The following is a 19,934-nucleotide window of genomic DNA, read 5'->3' as shown; positions in this document are numbered from 1 at the left end:
TCACCACCACCCATTTTTAAGAACTTTTTCATCTGCCCAAACTGAAACTCTGTACCTGTTAAACACTAACTCCTCATTTCCTCTCCTTCTCAGGCCCTGGCAACCAGCATTTAACCTTCTGTCTCCATGAATTTGACTCTTATAGGTATCTCATCTAAGGGGAATCATACGGTTTTTGTCCTTTTATGACTGACCTATTTTTCTTACCATAATAATGTCCCCAAGGCTCCTCCACATTGTAGCATGTGTCAGAATTTCTTTCCTTAAAAGCTGAATTAATATTCCATTGTATGTATATATCACAATTTCTCCATCTGTTCATCTGTGTATGGACATTTGGATTACTTCCACTTTCTGGCTATGATGAACACAGGTGTTCATCTGTTCAAGTCCCAGCTTTCAATGTTTTGGGGTAAATAACCAGTAGTGGAATTCCTGGATCATGTGGTGATTCTGTGTTTACTTTTCTGAGGAAACTTTATGCTATTTTCCACAGTAGCTGCACCATAGTACGTTCTCACCAATAGAGCATGAAGAGGGTACCCATTTCTCCACATGCTTGCCAACACTTGCTGTTTTCTGGTTTTTGTTTTATTTTGTTTTTTTGACAGTAGCCATCTGAATGCATACGAGGTAATGGGATCATGACACAGTATGGGGTTTTGTGAATAACTTCATTTATGGCAAAAAAGTAAATAAAATCTCCCTGAAGCCCTGCTGCCAGGAGAGGAGACAAGCCTGAGTAGAAGAGGAAAAATATTTCCTTGCTCCTTTGCAGCCTTTTTCCCAAACACACATACAACTCCATAAAGTCCATTAATTCTTTCCAAAGGAAGAGCCTTGTTTGCAGAATCAGGAATGGTAATTTTCCTACATCTATATGGGCTTCCTTTTCAAAGTCTTACCCAAAGTCTTACACAAGAATAAACGCAGAATCAGGGCTGAGAGGAAATAAGGACTATGAAGGAAGGGGCAGACTCAGTGAGTTATGATGAGTTCAGGCACCTTGGTGTTGTCACCGGCTGCTGCCTGACACCATGGCCTCAATTGCCTGCAGGAGTCCACAAGGTATAAGAATAAGAAAGTGGATGAGGCGGGGTCTGTGGCTTACTGGCCAGTGGAGGCCCATCTCAGGTGGGCAGCCTGTGCTCTGTCCTAGTCAACATTGCATGAGAATATGTGTTCAGTGTGGCCAGAGCTACTGAGTTTTGAAGAGGGAAGCTGCAAATCTGGACTTCAGGTAAAACCTTCTGATTCTGAGTAATGGAAACCAATGTAGCCACTTTGTTTCACCCTTGACCCTCTCCTTTGCTGATTCTGTTCCAGGCACACTGGCTTCCTGGCTATTGCATGAATAAAACTGGGCGGCGGTTGTACCTCAGGGCCCTTGCACTGGCTGGCCCATTCTCTTTCCAGGCATCCACATGACTCCCTCCTTCACTTCTTTCACTTTAACTCAAGTATCACCCTCTTCGAAACTACCCTCACCCTGAGACATGCCTCTCCTGCACCTCCCCTCCTCACTGTCCAAACCCTGTTCCACTATTTCTTTTTTCACCATATGGATTAGCTTCTAGCATAATAAACAATTTACTTATTATGTTTATTTTACTGTCTGCCTCCTTCCTTAGAATATAAGCTCCATGAGGACAGGGGGCTCTTTCTGTCTCATTCTCTGACGTACTCCAAGTACCTAGAACAGGGCCAGTATGTAGTACATGCTCAGTAAGTACTGAACGAATGAATGATTGAATTCAAAAATTGTAAAGCACTGAGCCAAATGAAACCTGTCAATAGTCAGCATGATGATCTCAGGTCAGGTCCAACAGCCCATTTCTTTGATCAGCAATATAAGCCCTGGGCAGTTAAATAACTTTTCTGTAGTCACCCTACCTGGCTTGTTCTGAAACTCCTACCCCTAGACCATTGGGCCAGGGCTCTTCCCAAGATAACAGCAGCATCTTTCCATCTGCTTTCCAGTTTATTCCTGGAGATAGGTACTAACTACCTGGTGCTGAAAGACTGAACCCATGTGTGAACTTCAAGAGCCCCAGACCCAGGCGTCCCGCACCTCAGGCCTAGAGTCTATGCTGATGAAAACATCAACAACACCTGGATGGCACCCAGGACAGAGGTTTGGGACAGGTTTGTTCACTTCTGTATCCCCTGGCTTACATTAGTGCCTGACATTGTTTCTAGAACATTTCTTGAATGAATGCCTGAATGAATGAATGAATGAATGAATTCTTTCTATGGGCCAGGGCCTAGGCTCCATGTGTAAAGTGCATTAGTTCATTTCACCCTCCCAAAAACCCACATACACAGGTTGGCGCTGTAGAGTCTCCATTTTACTGCAGGTAAAACTGGAATCTGGAGGGAATAAGAAACGTACTTTATCAGCAGAGTCAGCAATTACTCAAGTCTATTATTGTGTAATTTCAAAGCCCTCATTCTTCATCACATGATCTCCACTCCCAGTGGACTCTAGGAACTGAGGATGGAAAATTCTCTACCTGCCTGGCAGCCATTCCATCCATTCATTTAAACATGATATTTATTATGAAAGAGCAATCTGTGCTTAGGTAGTATCAACCAGTCCAAAGGAAAGGGCCCCTGGAATTTGGCTGTGTTTGCGGAAAAGAGACCCTCAGGTGAGAATCCACATACAATGGGAGTCTGATAAGGTAATGGAGGAACAGGACAAGGAAGGAGAAGAAATAAAGGAAAGGTGGATGCCAGGTGATACCTAGCCTCAGCCTGATTCTGCACAGAACTCTGGAGTATAAGTTGCACCTCAGACTTTGTCTTGCCTTAAAACAATGGGCTGGGCTTTCATACTACGTATCAACCAATCATCAGTGGCTATTTGCCACCCCAGAGAATCCAAATGATGAGGGACTTGCCACTCAGTGAACCCTGGTGAAGTAGCTCCAGCAGCCCAGATCTTAGAAGGTCACAGGTGTGATCCATGAGAAGCACAGCATCCAAAAGCCACAAACTAGTACAGAGGACTCAGGTCGATCTGATGGAGCACCAACAGGTCTGTTAAATATGTAAGCAGAACATTTGGTATTAAAGCCAAACACAGAGCTATTCACAACATTTTACATGAGCTTAGAGGAAGAACGCTTAACCTACATTTTAGATAGTGAGGGGAAAGGTATGGCAAGGCTCTTGGGAGGAGTAGATGCTTATACTATGTCTGAGAAGCCAAGCAAAGAAGTGGCTAGGTAAGGAAAAAAGCAGCATGAATCAAAGCATGGTATCATAAATTAACATGGTTTGTGCTGAAAATGACGAATTATTCACCATTGCTGGAGTGTAGACTATGGGCAAGAAAGCAGACAGATGAGGCTGCAGAAATAGGCAAAGATCAGTTTGGGGAGGCTCTTATATTCCGGGCTGGTATTTGGGTGCATAAATGCAGACTGTCTGCCTTGAACATGAATTACTTGTTGGCTCCAGTAGGTTTAATGCTATAACGATGAAAATAGTTTTGATGGTGGTGATGATGGTTGTAGTGGTGATGATGATGATGGTGATAACAGTGATTATGATGTGATGATGATGGGGACAATGATGATGATGGTCATACTAGTGATTGCGATGGTAATATTGGTGGTCAGGGTGGTGGTGATCATGATAGTAATGACAATTATGATGATGATGAGGGTGATGGTGATAGAGATAGTGATTTCATGATGTGATGATGATGGCAGGTGGTGGTGCTGATGGTGACAGTGATGATAATGATGATGGTGATGGTAACAATGATAAAGATGGTGATGACGATGTAATGATGAAGACAATGATCATGGTGGTGATGGTGATGAAGATGAATAGTGGTGATGGTAATGATTATTGTGATGATGACTGAATGATGGTTATGGTGATGGTAATGATGATGGTGATGATGATAATAATGATGAAGATGAGGATGGTGATGGTAACCATGATTAAGATGGTGATGATGATGTAATGATGATGATAATGACAGTGATGGTGGTGGTGGTGGTGGTGATGGTGATGATGATGATGATGATGACGATGATGATAATGATATTGATGGTGATAATCATTTGACCATGTGGTGTCAATGATGAAAGTGGTGGTGATATAGTGATTGTGATATGATGATGACAGAGAATGATGATGATGATGATGATGATGATGGTGGTGGTGGCGATCATTATGATTCCTGACATTTATTGAATATTGAGCATGGGCCTAGAATTACTTTAAAGCTTAATCTCTCAACTACACCACAAGATAGATACTATTGTCATCTCTACTTTTCAGATGAGAAAACTGAGTCAGAGAGAATATAAACCCAAGTTTATGGAGCCAGTCTATGACTGAAATGGGACTCCAACCCCATTTGTATGAATCTAATCCAATTCCAGAACTCATGGCTCTAACCCCAGTTGCTTTCAGTAGCAAAAGAAGAGGAATGGTCTGGAGGTTTAGAATGCCCACAGTCTTGAAGTGTTTTGGGGGTCATTTTCTTCCCTTTCTTCCTATCCTACTTCTCAGTAACACTCATACCTCATCCTTCCCCATTAAACTCTAGTGGCACACTCTGAGGGAGTTCTCAAAGTCTCATGCAGAGACTGGTTGACAACTGGCTTGTCTCCCAACAGTGGCCTCTTCCTCTTCAGGCTTGTTTGAGAAAATGAGGACAACGACTTCTCCCCTAGAAATATACTACAAATATTAAAGACTTCAACTTTTCTGGAGGAGTTTGGAATTTCAAATTTTCCTCAACTCTCTGCAAGATGGTAGAACTCTTCATTTCAAGTTTGGTATGATGAGAAACCTGCTTCTTGTCTCAAAGTTTTTATTAGTGCCCTGAGCCAAGCCTTTCTGAGGAAAACCACAATAGGGTAGGGATTTTCATGCCAGAGTTAGAGCTAAGCTTATTGCGCAACACTGTGCCTTTGAAAGACACCAGGCTGGTTAAAGTTATCAAGATATTTGCATTCTTGCCTTTCTGTCATTTTCTTGTTATTCTCTACCCAAACAGTCTTGGGAGCTGGTGGGCACCACAATTGCTGGATAATATCAAACAGTGGAACTGCAAGCCAATCATAGGCGAGCAACCAGCACTTCCAAACACAGAATCGGCCAGAGACCCAGGCTGGCCATCCAAGCAGGCTCATAAGCTGGCGCCTCTTCAAACCCATGTTCTTTAAATATTTATTCAACATTTATTTAGTGGAGAAGGGAGGAGAAAACTAATCTTCTATTAATAAAAAAATATATATAGAAATTAAGCCTCTTACTAATTCATTTCCACTGGTGAAAGCAGAGCCAATGTTCTGAAAAATATTCTAAAAAATCTTCTCTCATTTTTCTGTAATTGTTGTCTCTTTCAAGTTTCTTTTGTAGCAAGAACTACCCTAAAGTAGGCAACTTCTTGTTGGTGAATTCAAAATTTTAGTATTTAATATTTAGATAATGAAACACATTTTAGTCAATGTTGGCAGATACTATGCTCTTTGCAAATTAAAAATTTTAGCTGTTGCAATGATATGAGCATTTACAGAGTACATGTAATCGAAAGAGGACAGTAGTAGCAAAAAGCAGAAACATCCTTTTTGTTCCATTTTAGGTGGCTGTTTGCTTCAGGTGGAGGGAATTAATCTATTCGTCTTCAGTTATAGTGTGTGGAAGCCATAGTGAAGTGGCACCATCTTTCCCATTTATTACAGTGATGTTTTAGTATTCTTGGTAGATTGGCACTCCTGAGAAGGTGCCCAGATGGCCACCCTGCAATCTAGTTTTGGGCACCCAGCGGAAAGCCACGACAGCATTCCCAGGTTGGGACCACTTCCTTAACTGTATGTCTTTACTGTGTCCTATTACCAGAACTGACCCAGTATCACAGGATATGCTCCTGGAACAGAAGGCAATTTCCCATTAGTTGTGAAGGGCTATACTGGGTCACCAAGCGTTCCCAGCCTGGTTCTGTTTGTGAATGGTATAAAGGGCTAATGGTTGGATGCCTGTAAGTAAGGGTCCATTCTGGGATTGTGTATATAATGAACAAGGCCAACAGGCTTGTGTGGGGCTTAAACTCTGACCTTCATTTTATTACTCAAGATCTAGTGCAACTAATGATGCCAGACCAAAGCTTCATATTACATTATTTCCAAATTCACACTTCAATGACAATCCATTAAAATAATTACCAAATGATTACAAGGGACTTTTAACTAGGAGGTGCAAAATCTCTCTTGCCAGACAATTAGCTTAGCCGGGCACATGGGCTCCTTCCCAAGGCTGACATAGGCTGGCTTGATGTTCACAGGATATTCCAGGGAATCCTGTGTACCTGACCAACAGTACAAATGACTGCCAGTCTTGGGATGTCCTTCTTGCATTCTTTTCACTTGGTGTGCCCTTAGAAGGCAATCTGGGCTCAAGACAAAGACGCTCCCAGGCCATTCTGCTAAAAAGCCTCGCTATTGTTGGAGGAACAATGTCACTGATAATGAGAAGGACCAACTCTTGCTGTGGTGTGTAGATGCTGACACCAACTTTATGAGCTGTGGATTCAAGGCAGAGAGCTAAAATTTAGTCATGTTTTCATTTGACTCTCACAGGGCTCAGAAAAAGTAAGAAGCAGAGTTGCAACTAAGAGTCCAATGGCATGGAGGTAGAGCACAGTGAAACATAGGAAAGATACATTCCCTTGAGGTAATAAAGGGACTGAAGAACACTAATTATCTTTGAGTTTCTGTAGTTCTCTTCTGCAACTTACAAAACAGGATTGGGAGAAATCTGCCAGCCACTAACTCTGCTCTCCCCTAATGTAAATAAGTTGGTGGATGCTGTGATTAACCATGGTTACAAAGCAAAATCAGATAGCCAGGATCCATATCTGAGTTGTGTGACCTGAAGTGAGTATTTTAAACCTCAATTTAGACTTAGTCTCCCTTGTTTGTAAAGTGGGAAAAATAATGGTATCTATCTCACATGGTTGTCTTGAAACTAGATAATTCATGCAAAATTCTTAGCATCAATGGCTGGAAGGTTGCAAGTATTCAATAAACACTGAATAATATTATTTTTGCCAGGGGTCATTATTATTTCAATCAACTTGTTAGAAAAGTGGGACCAACTGAACTGAAACAGAATCAAAGAATCGCAAGAAAAGATAAGCAGGCTTCTTCCTCTTTGACTGCATCTGTCGTGGCCACTTCAGCACGGAAACGGGCACACAGAAATGGTTTTCCGCACAGCCTGGCTTTCTTTTCTGCTCCTGTCCCCTAAGAGCTGTTGCCCATCCAGAGAAACCCAACCCAAGTTTCACATTCCAACAAACACATGATTTAGGATTCCCTGGTGGTCAAGAGGGACGGCCAACGCTATGGTAAAATCCAACCCACCCCTGGATCCGATGTTAATTACAACTGAAAAGCAGATGGTGCCTCGATCTAGGCCCATCTATTCCCTGTCTGTAGGAAGTTTCCCCGGCAGAGAAGACAGAACTATAGCCAACTTCTTTTTGCCCCAAGAAAGACTGGACTTTTGCAGTTCAGAAAACATTTTATTATTTGTCATGATAAGACTTTCTCTGATTTAAATAACTACAGAAACATTAGGTCAGACATCCAACAAGGTAAAGTCAGTGGGACGACCTTGGTCATGTAGACAGCTGCTCAAACTCAAGATGTCACCACAACTGAGACAATCTGGAGAAAAGGAAGTATTTGAATATGACTTGTCTACTGGTTTGCAAGACAAGGCTTGCTCTTGGGCATATAGAAATCCAATTATGAAGTGGCCTGGATGAGGAAATTGATTAGATTCTATTACTCATATTACCCATGTTTTTAAGAACCAACAAGGAAGTGATTTTCCCTATCTCTTTCTAAACAGAACATACCAGTTGAACAGAAGTGACCTTGTGGCTCCTAGAGGGAATAGCAGTGTCACTGGGTATGGTCTGGTGGTGACTTTAAATGCACTGATAAGGGACTCCTGGGTAGCTCAGTTGGTTGGGAGGCTGCCTTCGGCTAGGGTCATGATCCCAGTGTCCTGGGATCGAGTCCCACGTCAGGCTTCTTGCTCGGCAGAGAGCCTGCTTCTCCCTCTGCCTATGCCTGCCACTCTGTCTGCCTGTGCTCACTATCTCTGACAAATAAATAAATAAAATCTTTTTTAAAAATGCACTGATAAAAGCCAATAAAGAAAGCATTACCTAAGTTGTACTGGGCAGGGGATTGTGCCTTTGACTGTGGACCTAGTGGGAGATGCTGTTGACTACCTACTGGTAGTATTTAGAAAAAGTGTGTGGTACATGGAGTGGACCCTGTTGTTTCTCCCCATCCCACTTCTGACAATGATCAACTTAAGACACACTGGCAGCTTCCTACCCAGAACAGCTTCCCACCTCACCTGTGGCTCTCTGTGTTTCTGCCTGGGGAAACCACCAGTGCTAGAGGGCTTTCCTTAACAATGAGCAGAACAGCCTGAAAGTGCCCAGGTTTTAACAGCTCAGGGACAACCATCAACAAAAGAAAGACAGAAGAAGGAATCTGTGAATCAGTAGCCAGCCGGCTCAGCTCTGACTAGGACAGTTCTGAGTCTGAGTCTATACTATTTCTCTGAGAGTCCTCACTAGGATGGAGCCCCAGCTGTTCACCGTGGTAACCCGCTCTTCAATGCCCCTTTGCTGGTTCTCTTCCTTTCCCTGTCTTGCTCTCCCCACTCCTTTACTCTGTGTCCTGAGCCTCACCTCAAATAAACTGCCTGCACCTGGTGATGCTCTGATCAGCTCACAAGGAAAAATAATTAAATTTTCAAGAAATCTGCATATCTGGCAATGTACTGATAGCTTAAAATTGGCCCTGGCTTAGGTATTTACACCATGGATATTGGCAAATGTTACAAATCAGGGCTTCTCTGCAACCCAGGGGGACCAGTTGTTAAATAGTAACCAGTACACCTCTGTCTTCATCCTAGATTTGTCTCAGGGTTTGTTTTAAGTTAAGAGTGTAAGTAGAAGGTGCCTCACAGAAGCCAACACAGGAGGATTTAAGGTGATAAAAGAATCAAATCTGCCATTATGATAAAACTGAACAACAACAACAACAAAAAAATGTGAGGGCCTATTGCTACCTGAAACTCAGTTTGGACTAAAATACAAGAGAACATCTTTGTGAGGTTGGGTTACACACTGGTTTATCAGTTAGACTATAAAAAGAAGAACTGAGACAGAAAATATACTGATAAAATGGAACACATCACATTGGGGAGGGTATGTGCTATGGTGAGTGCTGTGAAGTGTGTAAACCTGGCGATTCACAGACCTATACCCTTGGGGCTAGTAATACATTATATGTTTATAAGAAAATAAAAAAAATATTTAAAAAGTGGAATGCATCAAAAACAAAACATTGCTCTTCAAGAGACATTGTTAACAAAATGAAAAGACAGACCACAGACTGGGAGAAAAAAGACTGCAAAATATGCATCTTATAAAATACTTGTATTCCACAAATATAAAGAACACTTACAATCAAAAACAAGGAGGTACATAATTAAAATGGGCAATATATATATGTATACGTTTCACCAAAGAAGATAAATAAATGGGAAAGAAGGTCATGACAAGATGTTTAAGTTTATTAGTCATTAGAGAAATGGAAATAAAAACCCCCAATGAGTCGTCTCTACACACTAGAATGGTTGAAGTGAAAAAGACTGACAATATCCAGTGTTGGTGAATAAATGGAGCAACTGGAACTCCCATACCTTGCTAGTAGGAATGTAAAAATTATAGCCATGTTGGAAGAAAGTTTGGCAGTTTCTTATAAAATCCAGCAAATACTTACATACTGCTCTCAGGTATTTACCCAACATCTGTAGACACTAACACTTGCACATGAATATTTATAGTAGCTTTATTCATAACAACCCCCAAATGGGAAATAACTCAGGTGTCTACCAACTGGTAAAAGGATATGCAAGTGATACACCTGTACAATAGAGTTCTACTAAGCAAAAAAAAAAAAAAAGAATAAACTTCTTGTACATACAACAGAACACACAACCACACAGATGGATCTCAAAAGCATTATGCTAAGGGATGAAGGTTAGCATCACCAGTAATAAGACATATCAACATCTCATCCTCCTGATATGAGATGCTGAAGAGAATATAGTATCATTGCAGTATTCTGCTGAGCATGTACACCTCAAACAAATCATGAGAAAACAGAGCACAAACCCAAACTGGCCTGGATTCTTCAAAACTGTGAAGGTCATGATAAATAAAGACCAAGGATCTGTCACGGATAGGATCTACTACAGAGACACACAACTAAATGCAACGTGGGATCCCAGGTTGGCATGGAAAAACAGTTCATTGGGGAAACTGGTGAAACTGGAATAAGTTCTATAGATTAATTAATAGCATTGTGCCAATGTTTTATTTCCTGGTTTTGATCTTACTAGGGTTATGTAAGATGTTACCATTAGGGGAATCTAGGTTAAGGGCATATGGGGAATTCTCTGTACTCTTTTTGCAGTTTTTTTCTATAGGCCTAAAATTATTGCAAAATAAAAATCTTTTTTATTTAATTTTTTAAAAAGATTTTATTTATTAACTTATTTTAGAGAGAGAGAGAGAGAGAGAGAGCGAGCATGAGTGGGGAGAGGGGCAGAGAGAGAGGGTGAGAGAGAATCACAACCAAACTCTGTGCTGAGCCCGGAGCCCAAAGCAGACTCAATCCCAGGACCTTGAGCCAAAATTATTCTGAAGCTCAACTGACTGAGTCACTCAGGAGTCCCATAAAAAGCTTTTTTAAAAGGAGATATCTTTTTTTTGCATGCTAATTATACCTCAATTAAAGTAATTAAAAATAAGCAGGTCCACATTTCTCAAACTATAGCCCAGAGAGTGTGAGGTTTCTTCGAGGGGCCCAAGATAGGGAAATGGTAAGCATATGGAAGTCTGACCTCATTTCTCTTCCACATACCCTACCTTTGGTCACATTTCAGTTCAACTTCATTTTTTTCTATTATATATACATACCTGCATATATACGTGCACACATACATATATGCACACCCAGATTTATTCTGTTTATGACTTCATTTAAAAAAGGGGATATTATTGCTAAGAATTAAAAGAAATTTCAACAAGATTATATTTTTAAACATTCAATCTAGTTGTGTCTTTTTTATTTTTTTTTAAGATTTTATTTATTTATTTGACAGACAGAGTTCACAAGTGGGCAGAGAAGCAGGCAGAGAGAGGAGGAAGCAGGATCTCTGCTGAACAGACAGCCCGATGTGGGGCTCGATCCCAGGACCCTAGGATCATGACATGAGCTGAAGGCAGAGGCTTTAACCCACTGAGCCACCCAGGTGCCCCTAGTTGTGTCTTTTTTAGAAGAAACCCATCTTTAAGGAAAATGGAAGTGGGCAGGTGGTTTTAGAGATTTTGAGTTTGAGGTGGTAATGCAAATAGATGGACCCAGTGGGAGCTAGTAAGTGTTTACTACCTGACACTCTGGGGGAAAAGCCATGACAGGTAGCATTTGTCCATGTCCATGATGTAAACACTAGCACCATGGCCAATCTTAGGCTACCCAGAGAAGCTGGGAAGAGATCTTCAGCTCTTGTGAGCTAGGATGAGCCATCTCTAGTACACTCCTGGAGAGACATGACTGAGGAAGGGAGCAGGACTCAGTATTTTGATAAACAGTAGAAAGGATCTCATAAGTGTTTGTAGGTAGAAGAGGCCTCTTCATCTGTCTGATAAAAGCCACAGAAGAATCAAGATGTTGCCATCACAGAAGAGCAAAGAATACTTAGGAGAGATGCCCTCAGACTGTGTAAACTACAGACTTCTAGGTCATCCAGGAACCGGAGCTCCAAGCGGAAGAATGCCATGTCAAAGAAGAGCATGCTGTCTACAGACCTCCACAGGGTTATGGTTTGGAAAAGCCCAGAGGGCCTGGGCATCTTGTTGGCAGCATGGGGTGGAGGCTTATGGGACAGTCAGACCATGGAGAGGACCCTACCTCTTGGGGCACCAGGAATGTAGGGGAGACTTTTTTTTTTAATGAGTTTTGAGAAATGCAGGGAATATTCAGCTCCCATAAAACATCTATAGATCTAATGATTGCCTGGTGTTATCTAATTTGAATTCTTTCTCTCTAACTTTGAGTTTTGAGGTCAGTAAGGTTATAGCACAATCCTGTCTGTGAAGTAAGAGAGAAGACACTACACAGAGCAAGGATTACATGAACCGAGTCACTTGGGAGTCTGAGGAAAGGTGTCCCAAAAACCTGTCGTAGAAGCAGGCTACAGATGCTTTGTTTGAGCTGCCAAGTTGAATTTGTCTTTTCTTTTTTTAACACACTGGCTACTACAGCAACATTTTTACACTCCAGCTAAAAACAATGCCTCCTTCTCAATACAACATAATTATTTAGGGTTTGCCGGAAGAAAACCCACACTTATTAAATGGTTTAACTCAATGGTAAAATTATTCAGCTGACTCTGAATTCTATACCAATTTGGGTGATAGGGGCAGGGGAGAGGACAATTTAATAAGGCAAAATGATTATTAACACCATGACCAATTTTCCCAGTAGAATGCTTTGCCAGTATGAAAGAGTTTTATTCTTGGATTTTCTTTATGCCTAAGGCACACAGTGAAGGAGACGAGTAACAGGTAAATTTTGATGCTCATGATGTATCTTTCTGTGTGTCTCTGTGACTGTCAGCATTTACTCAGCTTGAGTTGCTGAAATTCTCTGTGTGGTGTATTTGCTCCCCCACAGAGGAGAGGGGTCCTTTAAAATGCAGAACAGTTCACAATCCCCACCAGTCATTTACAGAATGACTTTGGGGGCCTTCTTTCTCCCCATGATAAAATAAAGGAACTGGCTAGGTGATGTCCTTTCATGTGCTAGTGATCTTCATTTTATAAATGAGAAACTGAGCCCCACTGAAGAGAGACAGGATGTTCCAAGGAGATAGAGCAAATCTCTGGTGCCCCTGTGGTAGAAGCAGGTCTCCTGAAATTTTTCTAGATCACTGTTTTTCAGAATACTGCCTGAAGCAACCTAGCAAATACCTACCATTCTAGGTCATCCATGCATCTATTTTTCTTTTCCATTTATTGGAACAAACCGGAAGACCTATGGCCATTCTTGAACTTTGAACCCAATATATTGGAACTGGAGAACAGAATTTCCCATCTATCAGTGATCCTTGGTCTCAGTTTCCTTTATTTAAGAAGTGTCTTATCACCACCAGGAGCCTCTGAAATAATTCCCTTTTGCTCCCACCTAGGCTCATCAGGATGGTGGGACATTTGCATTCACTGTTATGTGATGTTCCCTTGACAAATGACTTACTTTTAAGTAGCCGGTACATGAGTTCTTCTCCTTGAGAGTAGAACAATAAGCATGGCTTTTATTGTCCTTTTCAGGGATGCTAAATTCTATTTGGGGGATGTTACTGATGTTGTCAGTGGCTCAGGCTGTGGCTAACTCCATGCTGCATCCAAAATTGCAAAGAATGAGAAAATCATGTTCCTTTACTTAAGAAGAACAAAAGTATCTGCTTAATCCAGGCATATCTGAGAACAGCTTTTAGCAAAATTGGATAGGGCACCTCTACACCCTCCCTGCTTTCCTGCTAACTCTCTGGACTCTGTTGCCATTGCAGCTTCCTTCCAAATCAGAAGGATGGCTTTATCATCCCTCTCTGGGTGCAGTTCTTTCTTTACTCTGGTTTCTCCACTGGACTTTCTACTCCTTTCCTCACTTGCCCAGTCTGCTGCACACCAGGGCATTCGGAAAGTCGAAATACATATTCAGAATTTGCTGAAGTCTAGTTTAGCTCCACCTTGATGTCTCTGGAGCTCCTGGTGTGTTACTCTGGCTGAAGGAAACTAAGGAAAGAATGCAACTGTTATCTGAGGACCTCCTGCAATGGTATTCCATTAGAGGCTCTACATGGTTTCCAATTTAGGTTAATGACCACTACATGAAATAGACATTATCACTAGGCACCATTTGACAGATGAAGACACTGAGGCTCACTGAGCTTAAATAACTTGTCCAAGGACTTACAGCCAGGACCGAGACCTCTACATGACTTCCGCTCTCACAACATTCTCTCTCCTCCACCCTCCCTCTCCTCCCCAAACTTAGCTAGAAGCACATCTAGAGCAGAGCTATCCAAGAGAAACACATGAGCTACATAGACAATTCATTGACTTATATTTTTGAAGGTTTTTTGAGATTTCCTGGATTTTTGAAATTTGATTAAGATTGAGTTTTAAATTTTGATTTAAAATGTTCTGCTTTTGAAGTAAGATTTTTAGTTCAAAAAAGTAAGAAGAAACAGGTGGAATTAATTTTAATATGTTGCATTTAACTGAATAGACCCACATATTATTTCAATATGTAATTTAAAGTCGGAACATATGTAATTTCAATATCAATATAAACATACTCAAGGGATATGTTACATTCTTCCTCTTCATCCTAAGTGTCTGCGATGTGATGGGCAATCTACATTTACAGCACACCTCAGTTTGGACTTGCCATCACCTTTCACACACTCCAGAGACTCCTGTGGCTGGTGCCCACCATGCTGGATGGTGCACCATGAATGCCCCATTTCCCATCTCTGCCGTCTTTCTTCTTAAATTACCTTATCTCATTGGCTCCATTCCTCTTTGCATTTGCCATCTTAGATTCACTCTCTGTGTTTTCTGAATCACTTCCCTCCTTTCCCACACTCTTGTCTACTTGCTGTGCTGCCTGCCTCCTAACATCCTCATGTTGTCCACCAGCCTGCACAGTCCTCTACAAAGTCACTCAGACATGCACAGGCTTGTGTAGCTCTGTAAGTGCTCCCTCTTCTTGGTCCCCAAATATTTTATTCTATTTCCAAGGTGTACATCACTGGAAGCATTCTAAGGCAGACCTGTGCATTCCACACATCCATTCATGCCCCTAGTCTTGGGGGTTTCCCAGCATCATTTAAAGGGCTTGAGGTGGCCATTCCACAGTCAGCTGATGTGGGCAGCACCACTGCTCGTAAATGGTTTTATCAGCATTCGTTTTATGCACACCATCAGTCATCCTGTTATTAAATATTTACTTAGTACCCACAACGTCAAAGACACACTCTAAGGGGCTGACGGAGAAGTAAGGATTATTCCCATCTGGACTCCATCCTCTTGTAGTTTACACAGCTGTGTTATAGAGAGGCTCTTCTACCCTTTGGTGCACATGATTTCACATTTTCTGAGCTCTGTATCCCTGTCACTGCAAGAGCCACTGTACTTTCTCATGATACAGTGATTTACCTTACAGTAACTGTAATCTACATACCCCCACCCCATAGTTTTTAAGGTGTTCTGTCAATACCACCCACCACCTGCATTTATCACACACACAAGTGTACATGGGTCAACACACAGGCACACAGGTGCACTCTCAGTTATACAGGCTGCCTGTCTGCTATAAATAGCTTGAGATTTGGCAGAAGAACTCTATAGATATTAGAAAAAGGAAGGAAGGAAGGAAGGAAGGAAGGGAGGAAGGAAGGAAGGAAGGAAAGAAGGAAAGGAGGGAGGGAAGAAGGAAGGGAGGAAAAGAAGGGTGAATAGATAAAGGCAAGGCATGGATCCTTTGTAAGCTTTGAGAACTGCATCCCTTGACATTTGCTTACCAGACTGCACACACTGCACATGACAAATTCCTGTTGATTAAGATCTATGGACCTTGGTAAATAGAGCCTCCCTCTTCTTCTGATGAGGAAAGATGACACAGGCATAGGCTGTCCCCTAATCCTGTCCATTCTTGCTCTCCGAAGCTGACACTCGAGATAGCTGGGGAGGGAGTCTGACATTAGTGAGAACTACAGGCCAGGCGAAGTGGAGGCAGCTGAGAAAATCAAAACAGGGAGTTTCAAGAGGGAGCAGAAAGAAGAAAAACAGATCTTGTGAAATGTTTAACCTCAAAGTAAAAAGTAAATGGCATCAGGCGAAATCAGATGTTGTTTCATAATGAAATTATTTTCACCCCTCGCTGCAGCCCAGAGATCCATCTGGTGCGCAGGAAAGGAATGGTTCCTGTCAGTGTAGAGAATAATGGAAAGAATGTCATCACTGGTGGAAGTAGAAATACAGCCTCGATTTGCCTAAACTTTGAAGTAGATGGCCACAGCGAGGAGCAGCTATACCTTAAAGACCTGGATGATTTGGTGTCAGAATAAAGTCTAAGTCAGTAGAATGCCACTGTTGGTCTCTCCCCTGTTAGGAAGAAGGTGTGTAGACAGCAACACAACAGGGATGAGTGTTACTTTACAGACATCAAGAAGAACTGGTCTGTCTGTGGATATTTGTGGACATGGAAGAAGAGCTGCTTATGTCTGTTTTTTCCTCTACTGAAGGGAGAGGCTTAGAAGCAAGAGCTTACCTTTTTATTCATGGCTGGAGCTGAGAACAGACTGCCCTAACTGTTTCCTCATGGGGAGAGGAACAGTCCCAGAATGTATGAACAATGAGAAGTTTGAAGACAGAAAAAAAGAAAAGTTTCCAAACAGATAGATCTTGAAGGAAATAAAAATTTTTTTTAGGGGCAAGGGAACTAAATCAAAAATTGCTTCCAGTCAAATAAAAGAGTATTAGCAAGCAAAGAAGTAAGCAGCTTCTTGCATGGTCAGCAAAATCAACTTTCAGTTTTTTGTTTTTATTTTATTTTTCCATAGCTTGGGTTTTGAGAGAGTTTTTTTATATAATTTGGGCCCCAAGAATGGATCAAGCAGCTGAGGTCAAGCTATCTGGTCCTCTAGGGAGCAAAGGGAAGGAGGAAAGAAGGTAATGAAGTAGCTTCTTGGAATAGATTCGAGGACTCATTAGGAGGAAAGCTGACTGACTGTGTCCCACAAGGTGGGTGATGAGCAGAACAGCCTTGTGTTGGAGTGCTTTAGTTCCCAGAAGTCAAACGAGCAGGGCATTCCCCAGCTAACCATCACCTGTGCCTCCAATACAGGGCAGTACGTGGCCTTCAAAGGGGGCTGGGAGGACACAGCACATGAAGAATAAACAAAATTCCTGGCATGTCATGGCAACTCCACCAAGGAATTTGTTTTTCTATATCCATTGTGAGGTCCATGGAGGGTCATGGGATGGGGAAGAAGCAATGATAATTTTAAAATAATACCATTTCTGCTTCAAGTTTTGGACACTTCATTATATATGCACACAATTTTTTCAACACCCTCCTGGTTTCTTGAATTCTTCTGCTCCAAGGGTCTTGTCTTTCATCCTCCCTCAGACATTCACCTCTATAATCACACCATAGCAGACCCTGTCATTAATACCTCCTGTCCCTTCCTTGATCTCAAATTCATGCCTTCCACTCTGACCACTGCCCCATGCCTTCCCAGTATGTTCCATCTAATGTCCCACATCCATCAGTTCTTTTCTCCCAAGTGGAGCCTCCATCTTAAAACTATGGGGTCTAAGGAGAAGCAGTGCAGAAAGATGGAAGGGTCTTGGTACATTGCACAAGTTCTTGACATGACTCCTCTGAACTCTTTTTTTCCTCTTGAGAAAAAGTCACCTATGAGTTTAAGCCAATGTTAGTTGGGTTCTCTATTCCCTGAAGCTGAACAGAACTGGAATAACACAGAGCCTAAGCCTATTTGGTTTGTGCCCTATGTAACTGGCACTCCCCCCCCACACCCCCACTGGTTTTAATTTACTCTCGGACCTCATTGCCAAGTTGGGTCAAATTTACTTATCACTCTCAACTTTATTCTAATTTTCTCTTAATTAATTTTTAACCTTTTCAATACAGTTCCTAAATTGGCCACAACTTTTGCAGGCACTTCCTCTCTCAACCAGACTTAGTGATCACCTTTCTACACAGGTACAATAAAGGGTTACAAGAGCTACAGATAGAAGGCCAGGGACTAAATCTCTTTGTGCAAAGACAAAAGGAAAATATATTGGCCAAAAACCAAATTTCATTTTGGCATCATGCTGCTAGTCTTTAACTGAAATTCAAAATACAGAAATGCATTTTCCACTTCACACACACACACACACACACACACACACACCAAACCCCATTTTTCTCTAGTTGTGATTGTGTTGCTATGTATAAGTCAAGAAGGTAGAATTCTTTTCAGTTGTCTGTTGTTCAATTGTTTCATTGCGTGAACTAAAGAAAGCCTTTGAAAACTACTGCCAGCTACTCCCTCTCAACAGATCTTCCTTTTCCCCTCCTCTTTACGAGAAATGTCAAATCTTACAAGACACAACAGAACTTAGCTCAGTGATGTTGTGTGTGTTTTGAGGGAGTTTGCAAATGGCACATTAGTAGAACAACTGTTTTTTCATCAAAAATTTTTTTAATCTGTTGCCTTTTAAAAAGCCAAAAAATATATATATATATATATGTGTGTGTGTGTGTGTGTGTGTGTGTGTATATCTAGTATATCTACTAGATATATATATATATATATGTATATATATATATATATATACATATATAGTAGAAAAGTTTAGAGTGGGGAATAAAAGGAAATTGCTACAATTCTTAGGTTTCATCTAGAACAGCATGACAAAAGTAACTTGCAGAAATTTGTCAAGGCTAAATTTAGTAAGTGCTGTCTTGGCAACCCAAAGCTTTTATTTGTATTTCTCTCAAATGCACCTTCCCTGATAAGAAGGAATGAAAATGATTACATGAGTCAAATAGGAAACATCACCAAAATTTAGAAAAATTAGTAATGTATTCCTAATTAATGACACAAATTTTCCAAGGTTATTATTTATAGTGTTAGGATATGTAAAAACAAAGAACTTACAATGAAGATGAAGCCTGGTAATTTGTTCAAACGTGGTCCTTGTAAACACAGGGAACATTCTAGATATGCAACACTAGGTAAGGATGAGTACAAACAAATCTGAATAGTTAGTGACCCAATCACAGCTGAGCTGGGCTGCATGTCAGTCTCACTTGTAGACTAGGTCCATATCTTTCATGCACAGGGCCTGATTTGATCCACTTGGTAACTGAGAAAACCATGTAAATTCAGAAGAGAAAGAATGTGGTCAGGAGAAGAATTTTAACATAACTAACATTGACTGGGCATTTTTTATAATCTGGGAGCAAAAAGCCTTGCCTGAGCTGTAGCTCCTAATACCTGGTTGTTTTGCTAAACTTTGCAGTTTAGCAAAGTTTAGCAAAATAACTAAAAAGATAACTAAAATAACTAAAAGATAACTGCAAAGATGTTCTGATTCCTGGGCTGTGTCCAAAGGAGACTTGTCTAATTAGAGAGAGGACAGAGCTACAACCAGGGCTGATGGTTATTAGAAATCATGAATCTTCTCTTGCTCTGGCTCTGGGACACCATCAAAGGAACTGCAATTTCAGCATCTGTATGTGAGCTCAGCTCAGGGCAAAGGGAGGGTGAGGGAGGGAGTTGTTTTTGGCCTGGTCATTTCCCCAGCTGCTGCTGAGCATGCACATCTCTTGATTGGAAGAAGGAGAGAGGGAGATATGACAGCAGCCATGTCCATGCAGTCACCCGTGAGATCCCCATTCATTTCACTGCATTCATTTTTTTTTTTTTGAACAGCCTTATTGAGTTATAGTTTATATATCACAAAGCTCAACCATTGTAACTACACAGTTTGATGATTTTTAATAGATTAATATAATCATCCAATCATGACCACAGTCCAGTTTTAGGACACTTCCATCCCCTGCCCCCCTCAGGAGTCCCCCCATGTCCATCTGCAGACATTCCTTACTTCCATCTCCATCTGAAGGCAACCAATGATTTCTTTTGAACTTTCTAGTTTCCCCTTTTTAGAAGCTTCACATAACTGGAATCATACAGCATCTAGTCTTTTGTACTAGTCCTCTTTC

General features: G+C 41.3%; 1 protein-coding gene across 1 annotated transcript in view; it reads right to left on the bottom strand.

The window, feature by feature from the left end:
- The window catches only part of SLC24A3 (solute carrier family 24 member 3), a 484,555-nt gene that overhangs the window by 155,638 nt on the left and 308,983 nt on the right, over positions 1–19,934 (bottom strand). The window lies entirely within an intron of this gene.

The sequence above is a fragment of the Lontra canadensis genome, unplaced genomic scaffold (assembly GCF_010015895.1).
Source record: "Lontra canadensis isolate GAN:19392208 unplaced genomic scaffold, GSC_riverotter_1.0 scaffold16, whole genome shotgun sequence".
Taxonomy (NCBI): domain Eukaryota; kingdom Metazoa; phylum Chordata; class Mammalia; order Carnivora; family Mustelidae; genus Lontra; species Lontra canadensis.
Note: the sequence above shows the minus strand (reverse complement) of the source record. Positions and strands in the feature narration are given on the sequence as shown.